At 36.1% G+C, this 7,500-nt stretch overlaps 1 pseudogene; it reads left to right on the top strand.

Moving 5' to 3' along the window:
• LOC137995884 (uncharacterized) overlaps positions 1-7,500 on the top strand; it is a 22,280-nt pseudogene that overhangs the window by 7,478 nt on the left and 7,302 nt on the right.

The raw sequence follows: 7,500 nt of genomic DNA on the forward strand, positions 1-7,500 counted from the left end.
GGTCCGCCATAATGTCAATCTTCTTGAAACAACGTTACATGGTTTCCGCGAGGTGGAGCGCATTATTATAAACAATGATTTTACATGCGGCAAGAGCCAATTTTATCATTTACAAATAATGGTTGAAATTCATTATTTATGAATAATGACTTTGCTCCCAGGGTTGAAAGTCATTATTTATAAATAATGACTTTGTTCCCAGACACGAAAGTCATTATTTATAAATAATGACTTTGTTCCCAGACGCGAAAGTCATTATTTATAAATAATGGATTTACACGCGAGGTGGAGTTTATTGTTTATAAAAAATAAATTTACAACTGGTTTGTCTAACTTTATGATATGTAAATAAATATTTTAGAGACAGACTGATTTATAAATAATAATTATTGAAGTTGGGTAATTCATTATTTATATATAATTCATTTTGCGATTAAAATTATTTATAAATCAGGATGTGCCTAAAACAATTATTTACATATCATGCGACAAGTTTTGCATCTTATTTATAAATAAATCTTCTGGCAGTTTTAATTATTTCTAAATAAGAAGAAATGTCACAAATTTGTTCTAAATAATTTTTTTTACAAACGGCACCCCATAGATCTGGACAATGTTTGTTTTTTTTCCCAGATTGCTGTTCATTGCATGCAGTTTCCTATGTGCATGAAGGTCTTCCTGCATATTCCCCTCAAGATGGCACCGAGGAAAGGTTTTAGACCTTCTCTCGTTTCATCGGTGAGGGATTAAGCGATCACAGTTACTGGTATGTGCTCACAACGGAAATTAAATTTGTGGAATTACTCCTTTGCAATATTTCAAGCGATCGCCGATCGTGACAAGCTTTCCAGAAGATTTCTGCAGAATTAAAAGCAGCAAACTTCGACTTCTTGATGGGCGCCCCTTTGTCAACAAGAAAAATTACAGTGCATTTGAAGTTGTTTGCTCGTCTTTTGGGCTTGTATTGGCTATTCTGAGGAAAAAGACATGTTGTGAAGAACGAGGATCTGCTGCTGTTATTAAAGTTAAAGAATTTTTGAATGGCTTGGATTTGAGTTAAAGGAGACAGCGACGACATGAATTGTGAGCGACCACGTGCAGCTCGGCACCTTACAATGCCCCCTCAATTCAACACTCCAACACAAAAGAAACACCTGTCTGGGTTCATTTGACTCCTCCAAGCAGTGGCAATCTTAGTTCCCCTAATCTAAAGGAGATTTCTGAAAGGAATGATTTGGAGACCCCAGAAAAGACTTTCCTTATTAAAAAAAGGGGGAGCCGCCAAGATGTACAAGGCATTTGTGAAAGGAGTCGAGAAAATTTGTCAACGCGGCTGTCCAGCATGTGTGCTTTTGGTGATCCTGAGGCGAAAGCTTAAAAGGACAGTGGAAGAGCTTGTTGGTGATCAAACATTTTCTTTATACGTGGAAAGCTTCCGAGTTCCAGATTATGTGTTACTATATTTCAAGACCAAGGCAAGGATATCTGGTAATACTTGACAAGCCATAATCAATATCAGCAAACTTGGAAGGACAGGGGTAAGGTTTATTTTGAGGCCTAGTTTATACGTCGCGCCATTGTCGAATTTAAGTATTTAATTCCGATTAAATTCGTCCATCTGTCGACATAAATTGTGCCATCATCGAATTTAATTCAGACGAATTTAATTCGGCCTTCTGTCGACATTCATTGAACCGTGGTTTTACGCGTCGAAATTAATGGTTGAAGTATGGTCGAATTTATGTCTCAGCCAGAATGAAATATACCTGGTCATAGGTATAATTAATAATGTATGAAAATATGTATGCATTTCATTCGACGCGACGCTTGGTGCAACTAATAAACTGAAGACGCTTTGAAGACATTTTATTCGTCTTTTCAAGACAGATAAAGCGTCTAGAACGAATTTAATTTTAAAACAGACGAATTGAACTCGTTTTAGGCGTCGCTCTATCGTCGAATTTGTTTCAAAGAATTAAATTCGTCTGAATTAAATTCTACGATAGGGCGAGGTACAAACTTAAGGCCTTAGTAATCAATGTTTCAAGGCTAAATGTTTTGCCTACTTTATGGCGACCGATATCTCGCAAATCAATAACCAGCCTCAAGCAAGGGAGGTTCCTAACAGTCATATTCGCTCTTTTCAAAAGGTCTGTCTTTTGACAAATTGTCAATATTTGCTTGAAGTTTAGTTGCTCATAAAAATTCAGATACAGTAGGATCGGTGGTAACAAGGCTTTAAAAGTTTCAGAATTTTGGCTTCTCTGCTTCTAAGATGTCAGTAGAAAGACCATTGACACCGAAAACTGCCCAGAAGAGTTTTCGAGACTGAGAAATTGTTGCCAGCTTAACACAACTTTAGGATGATGCACATATATCATTAATTTCATTAGGGTGGCAGGCCGCATTGCATAGTGTTGATCTCTTAGAAGGGCTCCTTAATTCTTTTGGAAAAGACATGTCTCCACCCAGATTTACCCCAACTTGGAAGCATGCTTGAAACTGATTCAAGATGTGAAAGTCTTGTTATTTATTAGCAGTATTACTACGATAATGGCTAATTTTTTAACGTCAGTTATCAATGTGTTTTCCATGTTAATTTTGTTGTAGTTTTAAATTTTTGTTTTGCTGTATTTCTTTGGTTTCCATTTTAGAAATCCTCTGACACACCAATACTGTTAAATCTCAATCAAATGAAAGCAGCCAAAAAAGTGATCTTTGGAGTTTGTAAAGAATACATGGATGTGAAAAAGGTGCCAACTCCTTTACAAGGTTATCAGGTGGATTTGTATCCTGCTTTAGAGCTGATTGTTCATGAGCAAAGGCTGCACAAGGTGTGCTCACCAACTCTCAAACTTCTGATCAAGATAGATGGAAGACCCTTTTGTGGTAATACAGACTGTCAGGTTTAAGTGTGCTGTTACAAATTATAATACAAGACCTTATCTCAGATTAAATGAGTAGCTGTGCATAATTTTTGGTCCTATGAATGTGAATGAAATAATAACTATTTCTGTTATTATTTTTTTTATGATCAGGTAGAAATCAGGTGTTGGTAGGTCTGGTTGCCTGTCTTAACCCTGTGTACAGCATACAGAGTGCAAAGTCTGTTTACCCATTGGCCATTGCCAATTGTAAAGAAAACAGGTTGTTCATCATTAATTTGTATTATTCTGTTAACAAAACACTTTTTCTCCATTGCTTAGCATGATCTACGCACTGTTTACTACCCACAGTATAGACGCTTACCCATTTAAGCTTTCCTTACTGAAAGCCTGTATTTTTGTAGACTATGTGTGACAGTTTTCATTGTTGTAATGTTGACTTTCCAGTGGCTCCAAGATCTGACAAATGTTACACACACACACACACCACAAAAAAATACCCACACAAGAAAAAAAAGTACAAACCCTTTTGCAATAATAACAACCTTACCCCAACACAAGCTCAATAAACAACAAGTTTCATTGGTTGTCTTCATGCATAATGTTATTTTGATAGGGAAAGCCTGAAAGCACTTTTGAAGGGTGTAAATGAACAAAAGAGAATCATCAAGAACCAAGGGATTTTTGTTGTTGGCGTGAAGTTCAATGTAGAATTTGATGGTAAGACGTTTCTGTCAGTTTATTGCACTAAGGTTGCTCTCAAGAACAACCCTGATCTGTTTTAAGGAAGGGGGATGAGGACTTTCTTTTTTGGAACTATTTTTTTTCATTATCAGTGCAGCTGACCAATATTTTAAACAAAATTATAAGTTATTTTTCTACATGTACATGTATATCATTGTAATTCTTTATTCCCGCTGTTTTTTTATATCTTAGTTTCATTGGATTACAAAACACTGATTTTTCTTTTGGTAAAGAAAGGGGATCTTGATTTTCAACTTGGCGGTCGAGGGGTAGATGTTGAATTTTGCTTTATATGCATTGCAATCAGGGTTAGTGTTTTTGTTGGTGACGTATGGATGTATAAGCATTTCTTTAGTTGTTGAAGTTCTTCAGTGGCAATACACAAGCTGCAGTCTTCTCTAACAATGCAACCACAAAATTTTGTAAGATAATAATTTAATTTGATGTAATTCCATTCCCCATTAGGGTTGCAAATGTCATGATGTGGCCCCAGATGAAACCTGCCTAGAATGCCTACGAAGCAAGTGTAACATAGGCAGGTATATTTTTAGTTTAGCCTTTCATTACTTAATGCACAGGTTTACCTCGGAAGTGCTTGTGGCCTTTTGGATATCACAGTTGATGCATTGGTGAGAGCAGCCACCTTCCACCAGTATGTATCTGTTCCCGGACAAAGCACAGTATGATATTGTTGGCTCTCTAATCTCCTCTGATCGGTTTTTCCAGGCACTCTAGTTTTCCCCTCTAATGAAAAACTAACATTTGACTTCATTGATTTTGGGTTGTCTCTTTTTGTTTCCACAATAATTATTAGTCAAGAGCACTTGTCCTTGGCTAAATGCCCTTGAAACTTAAATAAAGTCATCATTATCATTTTTATTTAACATTGTTCCTTGAGTTGTAAGATTAATTGATTTATTGCCATTTATTTATTGGGCAGCACCATGGTCTTCATGAGACTATTAATTTCAATTTTTTATTTATAAATACATTGTAAATGCAGCATTGTTATTCATATATTTGTAGATCAACTGGAATCCGGGATGATCTCCTTTTTCTCCTTGATGAAGAGCTTACCAGCATTCAGTTGTGTGCTCTACATATGGAGATGCACAATACAGAGCAATTGCTTGCATCCATTGGTCTGATTGCCTACAAGATTGGTTCACTTCCAGAAGGCAATCAAGCCCTGAAGTGCTTTGGCCCAGAGTGTTTTCATGGAATTTCATGGAATTTCTGTTAAGAAGAAGAGCGGTCAGGAGTCTACCATTTCAAAGCAGAATATTCATGTGAGCTCCCTGTCGGGTGAGTGAGTGATCAAATTATTGGCTTTATGTGTATTTTAAAATTGATTCGCTTTGTTATTTTTTATGAAACAGGTCTAGGTTGTTTTAATTTAACCTAGTTTTATTTAAACTGACCTAGTTTTTTTTCTAACTGTCTGAAAAGGGATTTTGCTTTTTTGGGGTGTGGTTAAAAATATGGGGCATGGTTTTTTTTAGGGGGTACAAAAAAGAATTAATTGTGTTGATCAAACATTTCTTCCATCTACTTCTCCCTGTGCCTTCCTCTCTTCTTGGTCTTCTCTTCCTTCACCTCCCTTTTTCTTTCCTCATTGACACTTGTCTTTATACCCTGTATGGAAATCAAGAATTAGAACTGCATTCACTTGTTTTTGTATTAATTTCTTGTTATTTGCTACAACAAGTTGCAAAATTGTTGAGACACTTTCATTAAAAAACACCTTTTCTAGCTTCCAATACTCACCGTATCTAAAATTTAAACCTTTCCCACTCCCCCTCCCCTCTCCCCCTCCCCTCTCCCCCTTTCAATGTTGACTGTTTAAGTTTTCAACATTTTTTTGTCTTGCTAGCAACACTGATAAGGGGGGAGGGGGGCTGCAGTGTGAGAGATAATAGGTACATTGATAACGCCCCAAGAAGGTGAAGTGTCTCCACTATTTTTGCAACTTGTTGTAGCTAATTCAATGGAATTATGCAGTAAAAAGAATTATGATACCTGTTCTTTTCTGGGGTTTGAACCAGCATCTCTTGGATTACATGATCTTCTTCCTCTCCACTAGACCACTAGACCACAGAGACCAATCTACCAGGGCTCTTTTCTTTTGGCTTCAACTTGATGCAATTTGGCACATGTTTGAATTTTATAGATCAAATTGTTATTGAAATGGTTGCAGTGCTTTACATTGAAAAGCAAGTTTAGCATTGAGGTTAAGCCCTGTGGCAAATGGCTACTTATTAGATGGGTGACCACCTTTCACCCTTCATCTCTTTTTTTTTTTGGTTGTTTCAGACTTTCTTTTTCTAATCTTCTCTTCTCAATTTCACTCCTGTCTTTGCTGTACACTATTATTTTAATCTTCTTTTCATAATTTTATTCTGTATTGTAAGGAGTGTCAATGGAATATCTAAACATTGCAGTTAGCAGGTTTTGACACATTCTGCCTGTGAGTGTTCTATGACCGATTCCCACTTTTTTATTAGCTAAGTATATTTCTTTGATGATTTACATTGTTTTACAAAAATACATTCCTAGTTAACACCATTGTTCTGGCATTTTGCTGGGGATTAATTAAACCAGAATGTTAAAAACTGGTTTAAGAGCAAAGCACAAGTCAATGGGAATTTGGATTTACCAAGTTGCAAGACCAGAAGTGTTGGAGGGTCTGGAGTATGTTTCTGTAAAGCTTCAGACGTCTCTTTGGCTTCCAAATGGTTTTTTTATAAAAGAAAGGGAGGGGGAGAGGGAGGGAGGGAAATGATAATGGAGATTTTGATTTATGAGCACTCTCATTTTACTGAATTTTATACTAAAAAGGAACCAACTCTCACAGCTGGCTGCAGAATGGCCGAACAGCAATAAAGAGGGGAAACAATAACAACTGAAACTGGTTGTGCAAATATTTGAATTTTATTTCATATAGTACAGTATTTGTAATAAATCTTAGTAAAAACTGTGCATTCAATGGTATGTTATTATTAATAATCTATTCACTTCCCTCTCTAGTGATAAGGACCAACAAATGAATTTTCACTAGGATATATTCCAAGCAACACCAACCAAAAAAAAATTGCACGAAGGTTCTGTTGGTACCCCTATAAGACCATTATTGAAATAGCTGCCAACAAAACGAATACTTTAAATAACCCTTGCCAAAACAAACAGTTAATCCTAACCTTGACAACAAAGCTAAAAATAATAAATCAGTGCTTAGGCCTAATCTGTAACTGTGGCTACAGAATTTTCGTGGAAAAAATTACCCTCTTATACCTAGTTAACAATAACAATTTAACTTCATCTGATTCAAATACACCAATTGAAAAAAAAGCCTAGCTTAAGTCAAATTGACCTAGGTTGAATTCATTGTAACCTGAATTTCAGGTTAATTTAAATTTACCTAGGTTGAAAAAGTTACAACCTACAGTCTGTGACAAAATTCGTTGGAGCAGTACACGACTATACAGATCTGAAGCTTTCGCAGCTCACTCTCCCCTCACAATGCTGTTTTAATGGGAGTTTCTGCGCCCAATTGCCAAAACAACATTGTGGGAGGGCAAGATATTGTAAAGTTTTTCAACAATTTTGTCCGAGGCTGTAGGTTAAATAAAAAATAACCTGAAATGGAATTTAACCTTTAACACCTTTCCTAGGAGATCCATGAACTAAGAGTTTCTTTCTTGTGAAAGTTCTTTCAATGATCTTATATTATTAGGCTGTACTTTAAGGTGGCACACCCAAAAGTGCAGTATAACCCAGCCTTTTTGTATCTTTACACTCTTTCAATGATCTTATTTATTAGGCTGTACATGCACTCTTTCTATGATCATAGTTAGTAGGTTGTAAGGTAAGG

This window comes from Montipora foliosa, chromosome 1 (genome assembly GCF_036669935.1).
Source record: "Montipora foliosa isolate CH-2021 chromosome 1, ASM3666993v2, whole genome shotgun sequence".
Classification (NCBI taxonomy): domain Eukaryota; kingdom Metazoa; phylum Cnidaria; class Anthozoa; order Scleractinia; family Acroporidae; genus Montipora; species Montipora foliosa.